The 27,283-nt window shown below is 39.0% G+C and overlaps 1 protein-coding gene and 1 long non-coding RNA gene across 9 annotated transcripts in view; one reads left to right on the forward strand and one right to left on the reverse strand.

The window, feature by feature from the left end:
* Positions 1-3,352, reverse strand: part of LOC142071927 (uncharacterized) — a 111,104-nt gene extending 107,752 nt beyond the window's left edge. For both annotated transcript variants that reach the window (XR_012668178.1, XR_012668179.1), the window contains exon 1: positions 3,210-3,352. This is a non-coding gene — a long non-coding RNA (uncharacterized LOC142071927). The remainder of the gene's footprint in view (positions 1-3,209) is intronic.
* RBM47 (RNA binding motif protein 47) overlaps positions 1-27,283 on the forward strand; it is a 115,298-nt gene that overhangs the window by 64,434 nt on the left and 23,581 nt on the right. The window contains exon 1 of one of the 7 annotated variants that reach the window (XM_048848516.2): positions 20,881-20,973. The exons of the other annotated variants lie outside the window; for them this stretch is intronic. The gene's annotated coding sequence lies outside the window, so the exon portion shown is untranslated. Of the gene's footprint in view, positions 1-20,880; positions 20,974-27,283 lie in introns of those variants that run through there. 7 annotated transcript variants of the gene reach the window in all.

A 27,283-nucleotide genomic window follows, 5' to 3' on the forward strand; every position in this document is an offset into this window, starting at 1 on the left:
ATCCATATCTCAGATGGTGCTCTTCTAGATAGAATACAGCATGCAGCTTACCTTTTAAAGACATACCATGTCAGTTCTACAGCCTTTTGGATGTAAAATATAACTCCCTCATTCAAATATAGCTATGAAGTATGATTTTCTAGTTTCCTAGTTAACACCAGAATTTTTGCTATATTAGTTAAATATATCACATCACAATTAACTGACTGAATAACTGATTTTTTGATTGAGGAGCTGAGCCAAAAATAATGAAAAAAAATTCAGTTAAAAACCAAAACTGAATTTTTATATGTTTCTCGCAAAATAGATAGATAGATAGATATAGATATTGTTTTGGAAACATCACTACATGGCAGGACCATTCTTACCCATACACAAAGTACGCACCAAATTTCCTGGTGCCCTGCGCAGTTGCGTGCTGTTTCAACCCCTGCTCTGGCTCTTCCCGCCCTGCCCCTTCCCCGCCCCAGCTCTACCTCTTCCCACCCCTGCTCTGCCCCTGCCCTGCCTCTTCCTGCCCCTGCTCTGCCCCCGCCTCGCCCCCACTTCCCTGAGGAGTGCAGCAGGGCTGGGCCTGCACTCACCAATGGCGGGAAGTACAGGCCCAGCCCTGCTGCACTCCTCAGGGGAGTTCTCCCCTGCCCCCCAAGCCAGCCGCGCCCCGTCGTGGAGGCCTGGGGCCAGCCCCTCTGTTCCCCCCCAGCAGAGGCCTTCCCCCTCCCCCCGTGGGGGGGGGGGGGCTGCATAGCGCCCCAGAATAGCTAGGGAACACCTATACGGTGTTCTGAAAATAAATTTGCTCACCAGGACTGGCACTTGCTGGAGAGTCAGCCTGTGAGTCATGGACTCAGGAAGCACTAGGGTTCCCAGCAGCCTGCCAGGAATCCAGGGCTCCCTGGATTTGGATTTGCTCAAAGTTTGTTGAACCCAGATGTTTTGGGCAAAACATTTCGAGCTTGATGAATCCACATTTTCCAGTGAAATTTTATTTCATCGGAAAAATATTCTACCACTTCTAATCACAGTATTTCAATGACAGCAACATTAAAGGAGGGGCTGATAGTGCCACTTTTTATTAAGGTTGTCCAACACTTCCCATTGTAAGGCCCTCCTGATCTTGATTGTAAGAGGATGTTAATTTTTCTATAGTTAGAGTTGAAACCAGTTTCTTGCTGTTAGCCTGATTTTCAAATATTTGCTCCTTAGTATTATCAAAATCAAAGTGAAGTTTCTTATGTAAGATTTCAGCTCAGGGTAGATTTTTTCTGGAAAGTTTCAGGCAAATCATATGCATTTTGGAGCTATGGAAACCAAAAATTGTGGTTGTTTACTTTCAAAGATTGTTTGTTTTGCATGGATCACCATAACTTCTAAACTGTTTGAGCTGCAAACTCCTAAGTTGATTTAACCTGCTTGGCTTTACTAGAAGTACCATTGACTATTTTTGAAAGGGCATATAAGGCAAGCAGTTAGACAGTAAGAGTGGCAGCTTCCATTTAAGTACTACAGCACAAATGTTGTATTTGGGCGGGGTGGGTTGGGAAGCATGTATCCTTAACATATGATCCACATATATTACACACTGGCATACTTGCAGCCAATTTGGACTTTACGAAGTCTGCAAGTTTATGTGGCTTAGTATGAACAGTATACGGTCCACATGGCTTGACTGAATTCTGCATGATCTGATGCAGACTCTAGAAAATCCATATGACCTGACACAGACTTAATACCTTCCACATAGTCCAGATGTAAATAGCTATGATTGGGGGAAATGGCAGGCACTGGGCTCCTGGGGCCTTGCTGCACAATTTACATGCAACTTGCCATAAAGTACGGCTCCTTCATTAGGGTTCAGGGTGTTCTAAGGCTACCTGAAGTTAAGCACACTCTTGCTGCCATTTCTTAGAGTTCTAATCTCCCTGACTTGTGCTGGCTGCACAAAGAAGTGTGAACAGAAAGAGAGTAGCGTAAATCCTCTGTACCCTTTTGCTTACATATGAGAGATTCTTCCTTTGGGGACACAGAATCAGCTGATGCATATCTTATTTTTGAACTAATCAAGATTAGAAGGTAAAGAATATGTTGCCAGTCTAGCTTGTTGATTACCTAACCATCCCTTAGTGTATGACAAGTGCAATAACAGTAACGTTAAAGGCACCTTCAGGATTAATCAGCAGCACTTAAATGCATTTGCTCAAGAGGTTTTGGTTTTCAAATCAGCTTCCCAAAATCATTTTGGAACTACCAGGCCAAACCTAGGCACAAAATTTGCTCAACCACCCTTTCCCATGATGATAAGAATGGTAAGGATATTCTTGCTCTCGAGAGAATTCTCATCCCGGGTGAGCAGATGAGTGGACGTTAGCAAGGCTGTTCTTGGTTATCTGAATCGGTGTACACAAGGAATTTTGGAAAATTATCATAGACCATGAAAGTTATCTCCTTCCTTCCATTTCTTTGTAGCATTAACGTTAGCAATTTTAAGAAGTTCCCAGTTTTAAGTAAGGTGGTTATCCAGTGTGGAATAAAATCAATTGACATTTTGCTCAAATTAATTGCAACATAAGGAAACTGGCATTTATAAAAAGGAGTTCACACTCTAAGTTATAAACCAGTCAGTTGAGAGTTCAAAACCTATATTTCCTGATCCATTGTGAAGGGTCTACATTCACATATGTTCTATCTGGAAGCTATTGCACTATTAGAAGTAGTTTCAATTTCTAATGCTGTGCTGGCTACACAAATAAAGTTTGTGAGTTAAAGGAGGAAAAGCTAACTAGTTTGCAGAAAATTCCTAACAGAAAGGCAAATAAGGCAGCATGTCCCCTGTGCTGGAAAAACAGGATTGTTAAAATCGCCACAATGGATCGTATTATCGCTAGCAATTAATTGAGTTTGTTTAGGGAGAGTAAGCTACTGTTATTTAACATGGGAATAAAGTGCCATACTGTAGGTAAGCATGGTCTAGGTAGTCTATTTACTTACAGAGATAACCATTGTTAAAACAGGGAGCATAAGGAGCCAAAGTGTCTGCTTTTATATCTAGCGTTCATTGGAAACAGAAATCATGAGGGTACTGTATTTTGAATGTTTTTGACACCTTACCCCCGCTCTATACCCACAGGGTAAAAAATAACAGGACTTCACATCATCATTTGTGGAAAGCTTATGAGTAAAGATAAGCGCTGAACAAACAGGCAACTTACCAAAGCGTTGAATGAAGACAATCCTCTCTCTAACTGGTGACAGAGCACAGGACATTCACACACTCATTCTGCAGCCCGTAGTGCAGTCCATGGGCGGTAGAAATGGCTCCCCACTCTATATGTTTTACAAACTCCCAATATCTCCCTCCACAGACCTATAGAAAGAGACAATGGAGCAGTGTTCTAGAGCATGCAGAGGGTCTGGAGTGCCCCTGTGTCACTAGTGCCACATAACTGGCTCAGCTGCATTTTGTGCCTTGTACCTTTGGGGATGGGGGACAGCATTTGGCCTGCTGAGAAGAAAAGCAATTTTATTGTATGTTTATTCATGAATGCAACATATCTGTATTCCCACAACAAGGAATGTCAGATCACAATTCTTCTCTTATTTTGATAGGAGAACATACATTGGAGGTTGTAAAATGGTGCACACTTAACTTGGTAGGACATTTTTAGAAACTCTGGCAGGTACTGATGGGTTCTGTTTGCACTGTTGTAAATTATCCCTGCCTTCATTCAGTTCCCTGATTTCTTTGATAATTCTGGTCTAAACTTACCACAGCCATAGTCATAATTTATTAACAAGCTGAAAACCATTCTGAAATCTACTCCGCCTGGACAGATCCACAAGCTATGGCTTCCTTATTCAGATGAGAAACAAGAACATTGTTCAATATTAAACACTAGTTTTTGGTGCTTCAGCTTCCTTTGACCATGAAAACACAGGAAACAAAACCTTTAAAAAGATAATAAGCAAATTGATTTCTGCTGTCTGCAGAAAGCTGAAAAGAGGAGGATGCACAAAGCCACTACACAAGCCTTCATGGAAACCCAAGCCTTCAAGCCGACATCAGGAGATAAATGTTGCCTTTTGCCATCCTCATTCATGAGTATAGTTGATTCTCTAGGTTGCCACATATCTGCTGATTTTTGTGGTTGTTTCTGGTTTTATTAGAGGGACCGATGAAGTGAGCTGTAGCTCACGAAAGCTTATGCTCAAATAAATTTGTTAGTCTCTAAGGTGCCACAGGTACTCCTTTTTTTTTTGTCTGAAAATGTTTTCCTTGTTACTATTATGTTAAAATTAACTGCTGTATATTGTACCGAGGAACACCAGAGATTACTATAAATGTAAGAGATTAGAGAGAAAAATATTTTTCTGGTTTTTCCCCATTATGTTTACTATGTGCATTTGACAGCAATATAGGCCAGAGTTTCAAAAGAGCTCAGCATATTGGGGTTCAAATGTCACAACAGTCGCAGTTGGGTGCCGAGCATGTGAATATCTGGTGCTATGCATATACTCAGTTTCGCTATTTCCCCCTAAGCAGTCACTTGGTCAGTTTTCCCTGTTTGTGTGGGTCTCTCATATAGCAGAAGGGAGAAAAACACTTTTTAAAATAAGGAAACATTGTTGTAATACCAAATAAATTCGCAGGGGAAATCTCAGGACTGGCATAAATATAGCAGCTGAAATTACCGAAATTCGTTTGTTTTTAAATGGACTAAATTTCAAAATGATTATATCCCTTCCTTAGTAGTAATTATACAGTGCCATTGGCATGCATGGCACTTCACAAACCAAATAAAGACCGAGTCCCTGCCCCCAAAATTTATCATACAAGTTAACACTAGAACAACAGGAGATAATAGACACAAAGAGGAAATTGATGGAGGAAAGAGAATGAGAGTGAAGACTCTAAGATCATGTGATTTTTGGGAGAGGAGTCTATTATCTTAAGAGTTACACCGCTGTTGCTTGTTTTGGTGATTGTTGTTAATATGAATATAACACTGTAGTTTATAAATTTGCTTGAAGAAATAGGTTTTGAGAAGGGGGCTTAATGGAGGAAGATGAGGCATGACAAGCAAAATTTAAAAGGGGTTTTCAGACAGAGAAGACCACATGAAAGAAGACACTCAGGAAAGTATGGGAGAAGGACACAGAGATTGTAGTCAGGTAGTCAGACGTGAAGCCTAGGCTAAGTGCAGAAGGCACTGGGAAGCAAAAATGATAAGAACAGAGATGTAGGAAGGAGATAAATTCAGGAGGCCCAAGAAAGCGTAATTTGACGCAATAGGGAGACAGTGAAGGGATTTTAAGGCGTTGGCTACACTACCACGGCTTAAGTTGACCTAAGTTACTCTACTCCAGTTATGTGAATAACATAACTGGAGTCGACATAGCTTAGGTTGACTTACCGCGGTGTCTACACCACGCTGCATTGATGGGAGATGCTCTCCCACCGACATACCTTCATCTTCTTGTTCCAGTGGAGTACCGGAGTTGACTGAAGAGCGCTCTGCCATCAATTTAGCGGAACTTCACTAGACCCACTAAATTAACACCCACAGCACTGATCTACCAGACATGGCCTTAGAGAGGCTGAATATGGTCAGACTATCAGGGGAGGTAGTTGACTTTTACAGCAGAGCTTTGGACAGACTGAAGGGTACACGGTGAACATTAAAAAGGCCAGAAAGGTGGAGGTTGTAGTAGGGCATAGAGCGGGGTTAAATTTTGTAGACACTTTTTTTTTTTTATTGAAAAATGCAGATTTGGCTTGAACAAAACATTTGACGAATTTGCATGGAATGGTTTTGGTTTAAAACAATTGCAGATATGTCTTGCTGACATGTTCAGTGTCAACCTGATCACCATTTTGGGGGCTGGGAAGGAATTTTCCCCAAAGTTTGATCGGCAGGGACCTTTGGATGTTTTGCCTTCCCCTGCAGCCTTGGGTGCTGGTCGCTTGCTAGGATCATCTGGGTATTTCTCATAAGATCAATTATTTACTATTGCAGGAATCTCGGGCATTGATGCACTTTGGTCCCTCCTAGTCTCTGCCTGTGTTACACGATAGTTTAATCTTTTGAGGGCTGATACCTTAGTCTAATTCAGGTTATTAGGCTTAATACAGGATAACTTGATGAGATTTAGTGGCCCCTGATGTGGAGGAGGTCAGACTACATGTGCTGGTGGGTCCTGTCTGGCCTTAAATGCTATGAAAAAAAACAAACCAAAAAAAATTCTGAAAAAAAGTCAAAATATTTATTTTTGACATTTTAATTTGAAAAGAGTTTTCATTTAGAATTTTAGTTCCATTTTATTTTTAAAGGTAGAAAACCTTGAAAATAAAACTAAATGTTTCATTTGACCCAAAACAAAATATTTTCAGCTTTTTGGGTTTGCTGAAAAATTTGAATAATTTTCCTTTAGGGTGACATGAAACAATTTTCCTCTCCAATTTTTCTGGTTGGCCACTGACCCAAAAAATTGTTTATTCCCACAGGTCTTGTAGGGATCACACTAAACCAGAGATTCCCCAAACTGATAAACCAGAGATTCCCCAAACTGCCTCTGTTAGGGACCATGGCTATGTTAAAAGAAGAAGAAAGGCAATGGGAGACACTTTTAGGTACTGGAGCCATCAGTGTGGATTAGAGCTGTCAGCCACTAGCAGGAGAAATATGTCTAGGAGAACAGGGGAAGCGAGAACAATGGAGGTGGTCAGTATGTCCAGGGTGACGGGAACAGACAGCTGTGGTTTCTACAGACATGTTATATAATTGTAAATGAGAAGGGAGGGGCCCCACAAGACACCGTCTCTATTAAACTCTAGTTCACACCCCGAAAAGTATGAGAATCCCATCCAAAACAGTTTGCTAAACAGAAAACATTACTAAGCAACACAAAAAACATTTTGATAAACCAATATCCAGTTTCACATTTCTGATGATGTCAAATCACAGTGAGTAAAACAAAAAAGATTTTAGAAGCTCTGCAAAATGTCTTGACAGTATTCTTATCAAATACTGCTTGCTAAATATTTTTCCAAGAGCTAGTTTGTTAAATAAAATATCCCTGAGATCATATTCCTTCTCTGATCAATGATAATGGCTTCTTTGTATCTTTCCCATCCCATCCAAGAGACGAAAGCAAGCAGCTCCCCCTGGAGTCAACGATAGTGCTGCTTTCTAGTTAAAACACTATAGAATAGGTGCAAGAAATGCAACCAATATTTCCATGCTCCAGAAACTAAAAATCATGATTTTTCTGCATATGTGCTCAGCTTAAGATTCCAGCAGACTGAAAATGTGACTAGTTTGTTTCCTTCTCTCATAACTTTGTGCTCCGACACCAGTTTTCGTAGATGGCCTAATTATCCTCTTCTGTTACAAATTACAGTACCTTCTTATTTGTACCTACAAAAATTTTAATAAGGTGTGAATTAAGTCTGTCTGATGAACAACTTCTTTTTTAGGGCACATGTCAGTTAAAATTTAAGGTAAACTGTTAAGTTAAACTAAAGGCTAATGTGGTCTAGGAAGTTCAGCTTTTGCCCAGAGTATAATTACATGCATTTTCAGATTTTGACAATTTTCTTGTCACTATTTCTGGAGACAGTGCAATTTAGTTTTTAAAGTGAGTGCCTGGGAGACACAACTTCTTGGGGTTTATTCTTGGTTCTGTCATTGACTTATTATGTGGCCTGTGGCAGTTTACCTAACCCAGAATTTTCAAGTGTGGATATCTAAAATCAGGCACTTAAGTCTATACTTAGGCACCTAAGTAAAAGATCTGATTTTCAGAGGTGCCAAGTACCCACAGCTCCCATTGAAATCAACGTGATTTACGACTGAGTGATTTGACCTCATAGTTACAAAAATATTGAGCATTCATTACTCGTCAGAAATAAGGAGGGTATGTGGGTATGAGGTATAGTGTCCAGGGGTGAAATTCACTCCATATAAAGGGCCAGCATGAGGCATATGCACCATTTAAGTCTCATTTAATGGGAGTAGTGGTGCATAAGCCTTTGCCATCCTGCTGTTCAGGAATGAAATTTACCCCCAAGTTTAAGTCCTTTTAGTAGTTACAGCTAAGTAGATTTTTACAATAGCTTTGTTTCAGTGGTGGTTAGGATTAAATTGTTAGTTACTGTTGGACCTTGTTCATTCTGACATGGTGACCTTTGAGCATCAGAGGTAGGAGGGGGAGGTTAGTTACTCTTAGCAGAGCATGATCATAGTGTACTCAGGGAGGAAACTCTTGTAATCTGCGCTTTTGTTACTATATATAAGGAAACCTGGTCTTGAATTACTACAATAACTCTCCCTCTCTCCCTTGAGATTGTAGTAATTCAAGACCAGGTTCCTTTATAATTCAGCCACAACAAAAGCTAAAAGCACAAAGCTGTAGATGATTTTTTGTTGCTTTAAGAAATCTCTACTCCAATTAAAAATGTTCCAAATTTACTGATAGGCTGGGCTGCTCAGCACAGATTAAAAGGCACTTGTACATGCACAAGGAACTAACTTCTTCATTGTTCTCTGCCTCACTGGGGTGAACTCAACCACTGTGCAGAGAGCTTAAGTGGGACATAAACCTTGTACTGGACTTCTGCACAGGGTGAATGGTATGTTAGGAACCCTATCCTGTAAATATTTACTACCGCGCTTAGTGCTTACTACTGTGAATGGGCCATTGCCTTTCAGAGGGCTACTCAGATAGGTATACTGGAAATGCCATATGGAATCAGACCCCAATAGTTCATGTAATCCAGGGGCTTAAGAGAAACATGCAAGAAACTATGCAGTAGTCAGTGGTGGAACAACTTGCTCTAAGAAAATCTTTCCTCCTAGTCTCAATAGTTAAAGATTGACTTATGCCTTGGAGCTAGAGGGTTTATACACCTTCTGACTGTTTATCTTCTTAAAAAAAATATTTACTGCTATAACTATGAATATTTTTACTATCCACATAAATGTCTGGTCTGTCTTTAAATCCTGCCAAGCTCTTGGTCTTGATGACATCTTGTAGCAATGAGTTCTATGGGCTAATTTTGCATTGGGTGAAAGAGTATTTTCTGTTACTCGTTTTAAATTTGCCACCTTTGAGTTTCATTGAATGTCTTATAGCAGTAGGATCTAGGCCTACCATTACTGAATTCGGGGCGGGGGAGTGATTCACAGCAATAAATGATAAGATCACTGTTTTTTCAGGATGGGTTAGTAAGCATCAGCTGTAAGTTAGAATTCTCTTCTACTGTAGGCAGCAATACTCTAATACTAGTAGAGTACAGTAGCATTAATAGCATTGCAGTTCAGAACTGATTAATAATTGCTTTTTGAAAATTTCATTTCACTTTCCACCATTAGCTAATCAGGCAAAAGTAGCCTTTTCTACTATATAACATGTATAAAATACCCTTTCAAATGTAAATGTAATAATTTTTCCTCTCTGAACTAGCATATTTGACTGATTACATGGGGGCATGACCTTCTCTGTGTCGACATCTTCTTTGAACTTACTAGAAAGTAACTACAAAACACCTTTCATTTCACATAGATTTCAATCATAATTGCTCCCGAAAGAATTAATAGTTTTTCCATTTTAATAGTACAAAAAAATGTTATAGGGCCTCAGTTTAACCTTACTACTTCACATTATTTTTGTCTCACATCCTCTCAGATGGCTTCTGGAAGTGGCAAAAACCCACGGCGCAGACTATAACAAAAGCATGGAACCATCGTTGCCTGATTATTTTATTCATGTTTCCTGAATGGATAATGATGCACCAATTTAGTGCCTTAAAATGTGTATATATAAGGGGACAAATTCAAGTCTGGAGTAACACTACTGATTCCAGGTTTGGAGTTGTTACACCAAGAATGAACTTGGATTACTCTGTAGTTTTATGGGTATCTGTTCACTCAAAGTCACATTTCCTCCATAGGTTCTTCACATACACACATATAATTATAAACTAAGCAAGCTGTTTCTCCTACTGGCTGGGAAAGAAGAGAGAAAGAGAAAAGTTGTTTCTTTTTTAATACATTTGGGATACTAGGGTGATGGGGCCATAGAAGTATTTACGTGTATGATTGACTGTACATTCCTATGTTAAAATCATCTCAGGAAAAAAGAGTTTAACACAGAGTTATCAAAGAGGAGTATCACTGAAGGTTTAGTTGTGATTTGTCAGATGATTGGTCAGCTGACAAGCTTCAATTCCCTGTATAACTGAGAACATGGTCTTGTAAAAATCTAATATTTCTGACTACGTTCAATAATTGAGGCCAATTCCTGTTTCCCTTGTGTCCTCCTCCACCCTTGCTGGCTGCAGCAGAACTGGTGCTGTTTCACTACACGGTGGGAGGGTGCCCCAGAACTCAGGAGATTTTCTGAAGTAGTGGGTGTATGGCTACATGGATCCATCAGCTACAAATACCTGTGGAGAATCATAAGAACTAAAGTAGCACATCTCTGAAGATGCTGAAATTACTTGGAAGTGATTCTGCAATCACTCCACAGCCTCTGGAAATTATTCCTTTCCGCTCAGGCCCTGAGCTCATAAACCAGGGGTTCTCAAACTGAGGATCAGGACACCTCAGGGGATCATGAAGTTATTACATGGGGGGGCTGCAAGCTATCAGCCTCCTCTTCAAACACCACTTTGCCTCCAGCATTTATAATAGTGTTAAATATATTAAAAAAAAGTGGTTTTAATTTATAAGCGGGGGGGGGGGGGGTCGCACTCAGAGGCTTGCTTTGTGAAAGGGGTCACCAGTACAAAAGTTTGAGAACCACTGTCATAGACTCAGACTTTGCATAGGCTCAAGGATTTGGTCCTTTGTGATTAGGAAACATCCACTTATATAAAATATGACCGCCTAGAAATAGGAAGCTTGGAAACCAGACACATCCTGAATTAGCTCACAGTTTGTTATCCACAAAAAAGCTAGGAATTGAAGAGAATTCTAAATCCTAGCCACGTTTTGAGGAGCAGAAAAGGTAGAGAGCAGCTTTATTACTTTCTTTAGAATGTATACCCATTCACACCTTTCTTTCAATTCAGCTACAATGTTCCTAACAGCCATTCACTCTATACCCTCCCACCTTGTCAAAGGCCTATAAAACTTGGTCATGCAAAGAATGGCCTCAAATTTTTCTTTGAGAGAGAGAAATATTTTATGGCAAAAGTTAAGCATAAGATTGAAGAGAGTATCTTACCTTAGGGTTTTGTATTTCTGCCTATCACCATAGTACCTGCACTCCTTCCGCATTAGATTGGCAAGAGAGGATGCCCTCATATAGTTTCTGGTACTTTTTGGGGGGGCTGGGAGGGGTTATAAAAGCTCTGTTTGATGTAGGTTTTTAACCTAAAACTTGCCCAAAGATATGCAGAGCTACAAGTGAGGAAAGGGTTTATAGTACAAAGTTTGACATGCTTGCAGCTCAGCAGGGTGCAGTGAGGTGAGGCTGGGGCATATGGCATCCTCTCATGGCACAATGGCACAATCTGCATTCAGCTGAAGGAACAAGGTGCATACCACAGGCTGAGGGCGTGTAGTTACTAGCGAAAGGGGTACAACTGCTTCACAATCTGATGTGAACATAAGCTACCCTCAGCAGCATGCACTAGCTGGCCTCAGTGGCAAAGCATACTTCTTCTATGAAGAGCTCTTGACACCAGCCCGTAACTCAGTGAGTCAGCCACATGTGAGATATCTTTACCTGTGATGGCAGGATTCTCCTGATCACAGATGCATCTTTTGCTGGGTGACTATCTTGAGCCACCACCTTTTTGCCATACTTGCTATATAAATATTGTGCCAGGTGTTGATAACGTAATAATGGTATAAAACATAGTCTGAATAATCCTTATAGCGATCTAATATAAAATTTTGTTATGTATGGAATGAATACTGGCAGTTTATAAACTCCTTAATTTACAAGTAGCTAATCCACCATGTTTTGTAATCTTGATAATGAGTCACCATTCTGTGACGTGTCAGTTTGTAATAGAGCATAAGCTAAAAGACTGATGAGAATTAATTGGTCTAGTAAACACACCCTTGCAATACATTCAGCCGTATTTAGTGGTAATCGTTTTTCTCATATAATTCAAGTTTATTTACCTTACTTAAGAAAAAGAAGAATTGAAGACAAACAGCCATTTCTTTTAGCTTTAATAGCTGTTGTCCCCTCTTAATATTAAAATAAGGAAATAATGTATATTTTGTATAGTTGTTTATTTTTAATCAAATATAACTAAAACAGAGGATTAAATTTAGCCACCTACCCAGAAATAATTTTAGTAGCTGAAGGGAAGCCTTTTGTCTAAATATTCATGTTCTAGTGTCATCACTTTTAAGGGACGGGGAATAGGTGGAAGAACAAGGCAGTGCAGCAAGTTAAATGTACTAGTTTTTCACATGTGGAGTCTAGAGACCCAGTTTCAAATTCTGGTGGTGTCATCCTAGACCCTAGTGGACACTTGACTGCATCACAAACACACTTTGTTTCCTGTGCAAAAGTTCAGCAGGGGAATAGCATGGATGTGACATGTCAGGATTACATTTAATTAATGGAGCTGGGTAGTGAAACCTTCACAACTGGGTGAAGCTCACCCATGTGCAGAGCACCAGCATAAGACCTGGGCTGCACTTAATCCCACTTCAGTCTGGCCTGAAGTGGGGCTTTAAGTGTTGTGTAGAGCTTCTGCTGGCTCTTTGAACAGGGGTGAATTTCACTGCTCTGCCTGACTCTAACCAGTGCTTTTAGTCTCTGACTTTCTTGAGCACTCACATTTATTAGCTATTTCCAAACTTTTAAAAATTGTTGTTATACCCTTGGGATGGTTCAATGAGCTCTTGAGTATCACTGAGAGAGAGAGCCTGTTCTGGCTTCTTTTGAAGTCCCATTGACTTCAGTGGGAGCTAGAACCATCTCATAATGCCATTTTTAGCATTATATTTGTTTTGTTCTGTTTTACTTGGTCTCACAGGTAAATAAGAATTTGCTCAATATTACAATATTCACTTTTATCAGCCAAAACAGATTAATCAGTTAAACACAGCTTCCCAAAAGGTAGATGATCTACCCAGGGAACTGGAGAGCCTACACTACATATATTTCAAATGTAGAGCAAAAACTAATTACTGCACCTATATAGAAGCTACTTTTGGAAGTTTAATGTCTCATTCATTTCATATTTCTTCCAAAAGAGTATAAAATATTAGGCCATGTGTGGGTTATTCAATATGTCTCAATTTGCATTTTGGAAACTCAAACCTACTTGCAGGTACAAAAAGCCAAACTGCATTCCCCCAACAAAAATTATATAACTTTTACAGTCCTAATGACAAATATTCAAAAGAAGCTTTTATGTGGTACCAAAAAATGCACCTAACTCCTGCTGAAACCAGTTGGAGTTAGGCATCTAAACTGCTTAGGAACTTTGAAAATCCCATTAGGTGCTTATTTGCATGTTAAGGCACCTAAATACCTTTGAAAATCTGTCTTAGGAATAGGAGTACTTGTGGCACCTTAGAGACTAACAAATTTATTTGAGCATAAGCTTTCGTGAGCTACAGCTCACGTAGCTCACGAAAGCTTATGCTCAAATAAATTTGTTAGTCTCTAAGGTGCCACAAGTACTCCTTTTCTTTTTGCGAATACAGACTAACACGGCTGCTACTCTGAAACTTGTCTCATGAATGTTAGGCTTCTAAGTCACTTAGGATATTTTGAAATGCCCCTGTACAAGAGAGAAGTTCATATCTACAAGAAACAGCACTTCATAAACAATTGTGGATCTTGAATTTTATGTAATAATTTTTTATTCTTCCCACACACCTAAGTGTCTGCCATTTCAGGAGAGATCAGGTCAAGCAAAGGGTGCATCCTTAACACGACCGTATACATTACATTTGAACACACCGTTAAAAAATTGCATATGCAGCCTTAAGAATCTATGGCTTATAAATTAATTTTTCTAGAAACAACTAATTTATCCACCCATGTAATAAAAATGAGCAGTTATCATAACATCTCTAGCAACACATGATACCTATTTCAGAGTAGCAGCCGTGTTAGTCTGTATTCGCAAAAAGAAAAGGAGTACTTGTGGCACCTTAGAGACTAACCAATTTATTTGAGCATAAGCTTTCGTGAGCTACAGCTCACTTCATCGGATGCATAAAGTGGAAAATGCAGTGAGGATGTTTTATACACACAGACCATGGAAAAAATGGGTGTTTATCACTAGAAAAGGTTTTCTATCCCCCCATCCCACTCTCCTGCTGGTAATAGCTTATCTAAAGTGATCACTCTCCTTACAATGTGTATGATAATCAAGGTGGGCCATTTCCAGCACAAATCCAGGGTTTAACAAGAACGTCTGAGGAACGGGGGTGGTGGGGTTGGTAGGAAAAAACAAGGGGAAATAGGTTACCTTGCATAATGACTTAGCCACTCCCAGTCTCTATTCAAGCCTAAGTTAATTGTATCCAATTTGCAAATGAATTCCAATTCAGCAGTCTCTCACTGGAGTCTGGTTTTGAAGTTTTTCTGTTGTAATATTACAACTTTCATGTCTGTAATCGCGTGACCAGAGAGATTTAAGTGTTCTCCGACTGGTTTATGAATGTTATAATTCTTGACATCTGATTTGTGTCCATTTATTCTTTTACGTAGAGACTGTCCAGTTTGACCAATGTACATGGCAGAGGGGCATTGCTTGCACATGATGGTATATATCACACTGGTAGATGTGCAGGTGAACGAGCCTCTGATAGTGTGGCTGATGTTATTAAGCCCTGTGATGGTGTCCCCTGCATAGATATGTGGGCACAGTTGGCAATGGGCTAAGGATAGGTTCCTAGGTTAGTGGTTCTGTTGTGTGGTATGTAGTTGCTGGTGAATATTTGGTGAATATTTGCTTCAGGTTGGGGGGCTTGCTTCAGGCAAGGACTGGCCTGTCTCCCAAGATTTGTGAGAGTGATGGGTCGTCCTTCAGGATAGGTTGTAGATCCTTGATAATGCGTTGGAGAGGTTTTAGTTGGGGGCTGAAGGTGACGGCTGGTGGCGTTATTTTCTTTGTTAGGCCTGTCCTGTAGTAGGTGACTTCTGGGTACTCTTCTGGCTCTATCAATCTGTTTCTTCACTTCCGCATGTGGGTATTGTAGTTGTAAGAATGCTTGATAGAGATCTTGTAGGTGTTTGTCTCTGTCTGAGGGGTTGGAGCAAATGCGGTTGTATCGTAGAGCTTGGCTGTAGACAATGGACCGTGTGGTGTGGTCTGGGTGAAAGTTGGAGGCATGTAGGTAGGAATAGCGATCAGTAGGTTTCTGGTATAGGGTGGTGTTTATGTGACCATCGCTTATTATCACTGTTGTGTCCAGGAAGTGGATCTCTTGTGTGGACTGGTCCAGGCTGAGGTTGATGGTGGGATGGAAATTGTTGAAATCATGGTGGAATTCCTCAAGGGCTTCTTTTCCATGGGTCCAGATGATGAAGATGTCATCAATGTAGCGCAAGTAGAGTAGGGGCATTAGGGGACGAGAGCTGAGGAAGCGTTGTTCTAAGTCAGCCATAAAAATGTTGGCATACTGTGGGGCCATGCAGGTACCCATAGCAGTGCCGCTGATTTGAAGGTATACATTGTCCCCAAATGTGAAATAGTTATGGGTGAGGACAAAGTCACATAGTTCAGCCAAACCCTGGATTTGTGCTGGAAATGGCCCACCTTGATTATCATACACATTGTAAGGAGAGTGATCACTTTAGATAGGCTATTACCAGCAGGAGAGTGGGGTGGGGGGAGAAAAAACCTTTTGAAGTGATAAACATCCATTTTTTCATGGTCTGTGTGTATAAAACATCCTCACTGCATTTTCCGCTTTATGCATCCGATGAAGTGAGCTGTAGCTCACGAAAGCTTATGCTCAAATAAATTGGTTAGTCTCTAAGGTGCCACAAGTACTCCTTTTCTTTTTACATGATACCTATGCTACCTCTGAGATACTGTGTGCTCTGCAAAGAGGCTTATTAGTATACGGCAAGTACAAATTTTTATAAAGCTTTAAAGAAAAGATTGTGCTATGATCAATTGTATTTCATAAAAACAAATGAAAGAACATGTTAGGCTTTCAAATAAAGCGATATTGTCTCTTTAAACATGTAAATTGGCAAGAAAATATTTCTAAGGACATGTAGAAACCTGTTCTGCAGAAACTCAAACTGGCTTTGTTAAAAAAGTTAAGTGGTGGAGCAAAATTATCAGAGAACAGGCTACAGTACTGTTGCTAAGGATTGTTTTAGATGGATGCAAATTGGTGAAATGCAGCCACCTCAGAGACTTGAAGGCTGGGGACTTTGCAGAATAGCTTTAAATCTATGTGTTTTTAAGGTGAATTACTTCAACTGGAAAAGTATTTTCTGCTTGCTCCACTAGAATCTCTCAGTTGACTTCTGAAGATCAGACTCAGCCAATACACTCAGCTTATTCACTTCATTTTTCCCCTCCCACTCTCATCTTCACACAATCCCCTATGTCTAGAATGACTTCTCTATCCCAGTATGCCAGGCTGCTACCCTATCTTCATTCAAATACCTCTGGAAAACCCACTAACATGACAGCCAAAAGTGCTAACCCACATCAAGATAATGACTCAACTTTATTCTCTTCTTAAAATATCTAGTCACCACCGTCTGGATCTCCCAGTGTGGTGGTGTTTGATATTTATAAGTTTCTTGGGACCAGAACCATTTCTGCATCAGTGCCTTTTACAGAGTTGAACATACTATTGGCTATTAGCAAATAAAAAGAACACATGCTGCTTCTTACAGGAGGAGCAACAGCAGATGGGGGAAACATACTGCCCCTCTATAAGGCCTTTTCTATACTGGGGGCAGATCACTATCTGGTGTGAACTGTCATAACTCCATGGAAGTCACACTTTTTTCTTTAACATTTTCAACCATCTCTACTACCAGTGCAGCTCCAACAGCAATGGAAATAAACTCTTTTAGGGGGAAAAAAATCTTTAATTCTCCACCAACTGGAGCTGATGAATAGCAACCATGTAAGGGTCCATTCTGCTGTGGAAAAGAATGGAGGGAAAGTGAAAGATGCTAATATGAGAGAGTCAGGTCTAGACTGGACAGGACAGATCTTGGGCCTGATCCATTGTGGTAATTGCTATGTTCTTATATGTGCCTTTCCAGATTTGGCCCTCACATAGCTGGAATTCATCAAGAAAGGAACATTTTTTAAAAAAAGAGGAAATGACAATGTTTACCTGGGTAGTTTAGTGGAGTGTGACACTCTATAACTTCTTCCAAACTGTAGATGCAGGAAAGGATCACAAACTATAAGGAACCAGTTTGTGCTTCACATCTCACTGAATGGGGGACACTTCAAAGCATAGGAATAGAAAGCAAGTGTGAGAAAATTCATGTAGAGAATCTATTTATCATACTTGTATCATCTAGTATCAAAGCTTCTCCACTGTATCTAAGCACCATTTTTATTGTACTGCTCAGCATGATATTTAAGTGCCATTATAAGGAGAGATTTTAAATGAATGCATTGTCAAGAACCATCCCACACTGGCAGGGAAATAGACTACGGCTGGGATATTCCAGGGAGCCTATGGAGATAAGGTGCCCAATTCTCAATGAAAGTCAATGGGCGCATTAATTCTACAGATGTAGAATTCTACCTAATTCCCTCAGGCTTCTTTAAAAATGCCAGCCTAGATGATCCAATAACTCAGTGGTTCTCGAATGGCTATGATTATGATACCTCAAAATGCTCTCTAGCAACTCTGTCTCTTCATGTTTATTATTTAAGTAATAGTGATAGAGGATCAGGGCATCTCCTGGAGATTAATGATCAGCTGGAGCTAAAAGGGAAAAGAGAAACAACAAAGGAGTATGGATTTGGTTTGATTTCATCGGCGATACAATTTTCAATTATTATGTAGAGGACATTTCTACAGAATTAATGCACTGCATATTAGATTAATGCACTGCATATTAGATGTCAGATTACTGGTGTAATTGCTTTTCTATTCCATTTCGTTATAATAATCCTCCCTATGCAGTCAGAGACATATGGGTGTTTGGTTAGTCACCTGGACGTTTAATGTACATTGCTGAAAATTCTGGGCAGTAAAAGTACAGGCCTTTTCTGTAATTTATCATCCCACAGAGAAAATGTAATACTGATTTAATTAAAGAAGAAAGTGAAATACTATTAAGAACATTTGACTTCAATGGTGTTATGCCATTTACACCGCTAAAGATCTCACTCTTCAGCTCTTACATCAAATACCTACCAACTCTTAACTCCACTTCTCCATTTAGGGCGCTTGGAGAGAAGTATGGTTTGATCACAGACCTCCATCTCCTAAATTCTAATCCTAGTTCCGACACTGGCTCCCTCCGTGGCTTTGGGCAAGTCATTTAATTTCTATTCTTCAGTTCCCCAATCAGCAGAATGGAGCTAATACTTACTCACCTCACGGTGGTGTTATAATGATTAATTAGTTCATGTTGGTAGAGAGGAACTCTGAAGATGAAAAATATTATACAAGTACTATTTGAATGCAACCTCTTTGAGGCAGGGATGATATCTGCCCGTGTGTTTGTACAGTGCCGAGCGCAATGGGACCATGATAATGACTGGAGCCTCTGGGCACTACCACTCTACTAACAAGAAATCTAAATGCCCATAACATATTAATTATAATTAAAGTAGCCACCTGTCCTGCCAGTCCTCAAAAACACTGCCAGAAGACATTTTCTTAGCCAAAATCCTTTGCTGTTTTCTGTCCGCTCCTCCTCCCAGTCCGTTCAGCCACCTGATCTCTTCACTTTCCTAACTCCAGTCTCTGCTTTATCTCCTATATCCCTTTTTTCTATGGACTATCCAAAGAATCCATATGATAAGCACATGTGATTATCTCTCTAAGGGTTGTGTGCACAGATCAACCCACTCCCTGAAGTGAACATGTTTTTCTATGGCTTCTCCTGTTCCTTATGGAAATATGGCCTACGAGGTGCTGTAGGAAGACATATTTACTGCCGTGGCCAGTAGGGGACGACTGGTCTATATGCATAAAGCCCAGGGTGTCCCAAGTCCAACATTCTGACCAAACTGACTAAAAACCAAACCCAAACTGGGTGTTACACTTGCTGGTTTGAACTTTAATCTCTGAGGAACAGGAATGGATGTGCCAGTTAAAATACAACCCGATTGCAAACCTATTGCTATAACTAATGAAAGGTGCATGTACTTGAATTTTATGGCCGGGCAGATTTTATTTTTTAGTTTGCTACAACCAAAAAGAATTATATGTCTGGATGCACTATAGCCATGTCCATTTTAAATGGAATATACACACTGCTACAGGGCTGGCCTTACCATGAGGCAAATTGAGGTGGCCGCCTCAGGTGCCAGACTGGGGGGGGGGGGGCACCACTAGGACCCAGAGTTTCAAAGTTTTGGCCCAAGCATGGCAGTGTGGGGGCATGGGGGTGTCATTTGAGCTCCCTGCCTCAGGTGCCAAAATGTTGTGGGCCGGCTCTGATTGCCAATATATTTCACTGCATGAGATTTAACAAAAAGGGGGAAGTGTGGGTTCAGATCAAGTCCTAACATCTAGATAAAACTTTATCCTCAAGGAGTCTACTGTTGAGACCCTTGAGAAGTCTGTCAATTAATATTCCCTTGAAACCTCTATAGAAACAACTCACTTTGTCCCTTTTAACAGCATTCCTGAATATATTTCAAGTCAGCATTCTGAAAATAGTTTTTAAGCCAAAGTGGCAGCCCAAAACTCTGAATCTAGCTTTAGGAAGGATTGTAACCGGCAGTTTGTTTAGTTCATGCACTATAGTTTTTGTTTTTAACTTTGTATAGGTGGGCTCCAATCCCAGACAATTAATCATATTCTGGATCACACCTTTCTCCCCTTTTTCCCCACTGGTTGGTTATATTACCTGCTGAACTGACAAATCCAACATCCAAAGAGTGTTTCAGTTTGGTTTCTTCTCTTAACTGCTTAAAAAGGTGTGTTGTTTACTTTGCCTAAGTGCTTCTGGGGCCTAATGTTCCGTTGTTATGTACAAACCATTTTTACTGTCACGAATCATGTTTTACCACCCCTTTGCTCTTCCTTCTGTACTAGGTTTCAGTTTTGGGTTGTTTTTTACCCCTTTCCAAGCAAACACGTTCTGAGTTCTGTGTTTTCAAGCCGAAATAGTACACACCAGGTATTCAGCTGTTATAATTCTTTCATTCTTGGGACCTCCGAGATCAGTAAAAGTACCTTTCAGTGTTTGAACTACAGTTGCTTTTTAGTACAACTAAAGGTAATCTAACTAAAAGTAGCCTAAAATAATGTTGCTAAACTAGCATAAAGAAAAAGACTTTACTGAAAACATCACATAGTCAACTAAAATTTGTGCTTTCCTTATCTTATCTGTTTTGATTAACACAAGCTATTTGCACAACGCCTTGTGCTAGGAAGTTGTTTGTACATGATTCACTCCCTTTCTGCAAGTTTCAAAGTTTGAATGAAATCTTTCTGTTTAAATTCCTCCTCCCTGTGAAAATGTCAAAGAGTCTCTCTTCTATTCTCCCCTTAAGGTTCAAACAAGCCCTCCAAAAAATCCATTAGTTACAGATAGGTTTGTATTAATTTTCAAACTGCTGTTGGGAGCTTTCTTTCTAGATCTGGCTGTTTTAACATTGCTTTCCTTTCTGTCCCACCCACTCAGACTCATTCCAGGTGCCCTTAGCAAATGACTTCCAAGGAATTTAAATGGCCAAAGCTCATTGACCAATAAAGAGATGCATGTACTGTATAACAGAGTTACACAGTTCTTGTGATTAGGAGAAAGGTTGCTCAAGCAAAAGGTGCTAGTGGTATTAACCTGTCGCACTTAGATTTCAGGATTGGAGAGGTAAGGGAAACATTTTTTATGTAGGTTTTTTGGTTTGGTTTGTGTTTGCCAAGTAATTGAGATGAAAAGTATGTAATTCAAAGGGTATTGTAAAATTGTATGAGGAAGAAGCAATTACTTCTAATCTTGACCTACAACCTGAACAAATGAATGCAAAAAAGGATTGTGTGTCAGATAACAAAACAAATTCTGGAACTGTTAAAACTAAAAGATTAATATGCATAAACAACTGAAATCTATTTGTAATTAATTAAATATTGTTTGTGTAAAAATAGAATCAGATTTCAAGGACTTACTTACTTGCCATTATTTTAAATTAATCAAGTGAAAGGCATTCATTTACCACCTGTTTGCATTTTATTTTTATCGGCCTGATTCTGCTACCCATACTCATGGTCAGCAGTACTGCATTCCTATCTTATTCAATTAATTGAAACCAGAATCTAGCTCTAAAAGTGCACTAGCAGCTTTAATCAGATGTCTTTAGGTTTCTAGATTGATGGTGGCTAGGAAATATGAGTAAACAGAATTATATATCATTATTATTAATATAATGAATCTACAGTAGTCCCTCTACATACGGAAGTGTTTGGTATTATTATGTTAAGAGGATGGAATTCTAACACGGTCATTCATATTCTGTTTATGAAATGTGGATGTTTAATGCCTGTATATTGTACAAGATCTAGGAAGAATGATGTTAACAAAAATCCTTTTTGTAAGGTGAACAAGTTATCTTCACATGTTGTTTGTACTTTGGGGCTAATATTAACAGGGAAGCAGGGGCGGGAGGGTAGTTTGAACTCAAGTATGGGAAAAAAATCAGTTTAAAGAAAGGAGAACTGACTTTATTACTAAAGTCCAGTCCTGCTCCCATTTAAATTGAAGGCAAAACTGTTAATTTAAGTGAGAAGAGGATCAGACCTGTTACTTTCTATATAATGGAGTGTTATTTTAAGTTAAACATGATAGAAGATGTGCTCTGAAATGCACACTTGGGACCCAGTCCTTCACTCTTTGCACACTGAAATCTCCCCCGGAAGTCAACAGGGTGCACAAGGAATGTAGGTGTGGGGGAAACCCCAGCAAAGCTATAGTCCTTTGTCGTGCTTCATGCTGAGTTAGGCCTTGTCTTGATCAGCAAAAAGGGTGCATTTTTCAATCTTGTTATCTCAATCAAGCATTAAAAGCCCTCTGCACTAGTTAAGACACAGGGTAATGACTGTATGCTAACTGGCTGTGATGTAGCCAAGGTCCCACTAGTGTTTAAAGCTTTAACAGAGCTTTTCAGTCATGTTAAGCTAGCTCAATTGAGGTAACACAATTGAAAAACATATTCTTTTTGCTTGTCAAGACAACGCCTTCAGAATGTCTATCGAAAGCAGACTGACTTTTATAATGCAGTTGATTTAAATTATTTTTCCATGGGTTTCTTATACGGTTTTGCACTTTATAACAGAGATTAGATAAAGTGTTGGATAAAAATATAGAACATTGGCAAAAGGTGGCATAGTTTTGCTAATCTTCTAACATGATCATTTTCAATTCTATATTGCAGTCTGGAAGTAATCTTGTTACATGAATTGTTTTTAATCAATTTTTTTCCTCCTTCAACTTTTAATAACAAAAATAAGGATCAATGAAAGTGAATTTCAAATGATATCTGCCTCTCATTCCTTTTTTTTCTTAGGCCAAAGAAATGTTACTTTCAAAATCATACATGTTTTTGACCAAATTATACTGACTTTAAATTGTCTTGAATTGATTAAAAATAGGGTCCTTGCCTCCTTAGACTGTTCCTGCCCTGGTTAAACATTTTTTCTAATTTATAATATTAAACCTGGACAGAGTAACAATTACTGGCAATCTCATCCTACTACTAGTAAACTGAGTTGCTCAATTTCAATCAGAGGTTCAAAGGTTTGTACAAACTTCACAGATCAGGGGTCAGGCACAAATTGCTGCACTTTGCAGCTGAGTTCTGCCGATATGACAGAATTTCACAGCTACGATGATTGCTTTCCCCCCCCTCTTCTGCACACAGGCAATACCAGGCAGTTAAAGCATGATATGTACAAGTCAGCCATTGGTACCTGAGTTTAATGAGTAACTAGCTGGTGCCTTAGGTTTCCCTGGTGCAAGGTGCATATTATAAAAGGGGTCAAATGTCAATGCACAAAGACAAAAAATGCTGCATTTAGTCACTGACTAAACCAAATACTTTAAGTTTAATGTTGTTTTAACAATAAATGTTCCCATCTTCATAACCGAGTATATTTTATGCTGAATGTTCATTCATTTGACTTGGGGGAAATAAGTTGGACCATATTCACCTTTCACTTACATCATTACCATCAAAGTTGCAGGCTTAGCCCCGTCATTGTTACAATGTTCACATGGTAATATGAAACTCTGAGAAAGATCAAAACTAAAGCAGACAAGAAACATGCTGCTGAAGATTAGAGAGAATTTAAAACAATTAATCCATGCTTTTATCTGTTCAAAATTAACTAAGCAAATAAAGATAAGCAAATAAGCAAATTTGTATTAAGAGTCAGTAGATGTTTTTTAATTCAGGGAACTCCCTTGCAACTAGCTGAAAAGCCAGATCACAAACACTGAAAAAATGAAATTATAGTATAGAGATCTGTTTCAGACACACTCAACCCCGCTTTGATCACTCTGCGGTGTGTAACATTATAAGATGATAATTAGAAAATATTATCAGTGGCCTAAATTCTACTCAGAGTTACATCCACACACCGCTCCCACTGATCTCAGTAGAAGTTACACAGCCATATTGCAGGGCAGAATTTAGGTCAGCGTGTTTATACATGAGAAAAGGCAAGGAGTGGACTGGATTAACTTATGGCTCTTTCCATCCTAAGCTTTCTTTTCCCTATTGTCTGTGTACTGATTTTTAAAAAAGACACAAAAATAGAATAATCCTTTAAATTGCAAATGATGAGCCTTGCTATTTCTTGTCAATTGTTATCAAGATGATACAGGTACATAGTCCAAAGTAAAACACTCCCTCTTTTCCTAGAAAGAAGTGTTTTTCTTTGGCAGAATATTTGTAAAGAGAGCACTCTTATCTGTGCTAGAACTCTGGTTTTTAACTTTCCTGGAAAACATACTTTGTAAAAACATTTCTCATTAAAACCTGGACATCTATCATCACAAATATTTGCAGCATATTGAATTATTACATTGCACTTTATTCTGAATATGTCATTCATTTTCATTTCTAATGAAATTGGTAAGACTATTCATGCTTATAAAATAGATCCAAGTACAGGAATTCGGGATTTTTATAGTAGTGTTAGCATTATTACTATTATAGTTATAGGTGTGTGTTACAGAATAAAGATGGGGTGAAATCCAAGCCTCATTGAAATCATTGGGAGTTTTTCCATTTACTTCAATGGGACCAGGATTTCACCTGTGACACCAGCCCAGAGTAGCTGGCAATCTAGGGGACTCAATCCTGCAAATTTTTGCTACTGAGCATGCTGATCACTGTCACCCATTAGTAAGCAATATATCAGGTAGTATTTTACAAGATCAGGTTCTAAACAGCATATGACCTAACATGATGTGGACAACGAGGAAGGAGGGAAGTTTGCACAGTACAAGGTGACTTGATTTTTGTATGGGAAGCATAATGTTAGTTCCCCTAACATTTTTATTTAATCGATTTGTATTAAGCTTGTGTAGTATTAGATGGATTTCAGAGGTATAACTAAGGGCATAATTTGGCCTGCAGAAACTTTATACCCTTAGTTATGGTGATGATGACTGAGGTAGAAAGAACTGATCTTAACCTTTAGATCATGGGTTGAATTTGCAGGGGTGCCAATTAGAAAAAAAATTATTTTACTTCATAAACTGAACACATTCCATATTGAAATCCCTAAATATGGAACCCTGTGATACCATTTGAACAGGCACTTTACAGAACAAAATTGCATTCATTTCAAGTCCAAAGTCATGGCCAGAAACGCCACTATCCCCATACCCAGTCTACACATAGCACTGAATTTCTAATCTGGACAATGCAGTGCCAGGTAGCTTATTACTATAAGGATCAAGAAGTACAAGAAGAATTTAGAAGAATTTTGTTGCTGCTCATTTAGTCAATGAATTGTTGGCTGACACTAAAGAACTTTTACTGTGGTATAACGTTTTGGGGGGAAAGTTTGGGGATAAAAAAGGGGACAAAACTAAAAGGACATAGGGAAGACCTTTAGGTTGGGATTTTCAAAAGCGCTTATCATTGGCCTAACAGTGCTCCCACTGAAGCCATTGGGGAATTTTAACATGGACTTCAGTGGGAGCAGAGTTAGGCTAACGCTAAGCACTTTTGAAAATCCCACCCCTAATTTAAATTTCTTTGCTTTTCTCCCTTTTCAGAAATGTTATAAATCAAACAACAAAAAACCTTGTTACCAACCACATAGAACCAAAAATGAAACTGAAAACACTGAGTGAATTTCTTCTAGTGTGCTTAAAGGACCCAGTGATTTGTTCTCCTTTTAATAATCCTGTGTTAGCAACAATCACCTCACATATGCTCACAACACATGCAGTAAGCAATAAATATTGTAATTTCTAGAAAAAGTGCTTGTGTCTGTAATGTAACTTCTACATGTAAATGTGGCTGTATGCATTTGGGGATATTTTTGTCCATGAACTTAAGGGCCTGGATATGGCCCTTAAAATAAAAATTTGGCATCATGACCTATAAGAAGTAACCTTATCCGTGTGGCCTTGCTGACTCTCAGCTGACTCCTCTGCCAACAGGCTCCTACTAAACCACCTGTGATGAATACACTGTCTACACTACAAATACAACTAAATCGGGTAGGCTGGTTACAACATGTTGTTCCCTAATCTGGTTACACGCACAAGGCCTAATCCTGTATTCTCTTGCAGTAGAAAGTATTGTAGCATGTAGTAAGTGTTTACAAGATTGGGCTACAGCATGGTTCGGACCACCATATTGTAACCAGGCTCCCTGCTGTGGTTGTATCTAAATATAGCCGGGGTTACAACTAGGTTTGGAGTCAGAAGCCTCAGTCTTCTGCAGCCATGTACAGCTTAGCAGACGAAAGAAAAATATTTATTAAATCAAATCTAAAGTGAATATCTGTATTATACCTAAGTGGCTGTCAAAGCAGGTCACATGACAATCTTGCCAAGAGAGGGAACATAAATTATAACAGATACAATAGCTATATGCAAATCAAAGACAATTTTAAATGGTATATTTGAAACACAATTCTAGAGCCAATACACTATTTTTATTGAAGTTTTTAACTTCATTTTTATTTCCTCAGAAGGGATCTTCAAACAGGTATATTGTTTTCAATATTCAAAAGTATTGCCAAAAATATTGCCAAGCATTGAAAAAACTCACACCAATCCTGGTGTTTCTAAAACTGGAGGCTGATTTAATTTATATTTTTATAACATTTTAAATATTATTTTAATCAGGCATTGCAAAAAAATTTAACTTTAGCGCTTTTTTAAAAACAACAAGGATATTTTAAAAGATTATTTTACTTTCTCTCCAACTGTAATGGTGCTTGGTAGCTGCAAGTGAACTTCAGAGGCAGGGCTACTGTATACAAGGAATTTTATCTAAATAAAAGGGTCACACCTAAAACTGAAACTAATATTTTACTGTGTCAACACTACGCAGGACCTTTTGTTAAGATGCCCTTTATTGACACTTTGTTTATAGTGTGACTTTACTGTAATACCTGATGAAATCAGCTAGCAGGTTGTATAGTGCAAAATTAAGACGTTTTCTAGCAGCAAATCTGACTGACATGTCTTCACTAATGAATGTTGCATGATCTTTTTATGAATTTTTATGCAGTCTATCATAGGAAATTTATTTTAGACTTTTATATTAAAGTCACTCAGTAATTTTAAATGACCTTTTGAAAACCAGACTGACTAATAGGATTTGTCCTAGAGCTTAAAATAACTCACTGGTGGTGATATTTTAGAGAACCTCAACCGATAATCAGGTAATTTTATTTTTAAATTTCCTATTTTAGCAAAAAGAAAAGGAGTACTTGTGGCACCTTAGAGACTAACCAATTTATTTGAGCATGAGCTTTCGTGAGCTACAGCTCACTTCATCGGATGCATACTGTGGAAACTGCCAGGCTCCAAAAATCAACCAGAGTTGTACTATATAGGTTTGATCCCAAATTAAATTACCATGTGCTGCTGATGTTTAATGGAAGCTCTGCAGACTCCTGGGCTCCAGGGCCATGGAACCTACCCCAATTTTGAA

This window comes from Caretta caretta, chromosome 4, assembly GCF_965140235.1.
Source record: "Caretta caretta isolate rCarCar2 chromosome 4, rCarCar1.hap1, whole genome shotgun sequence".
In the NCBI taxonomy this organism is placed as follows: domain Eukaryota; kingdom Metazoa; phylum Chordata; order Testudines; family Cheloniidae; genus Caretta; species Caretta caretta.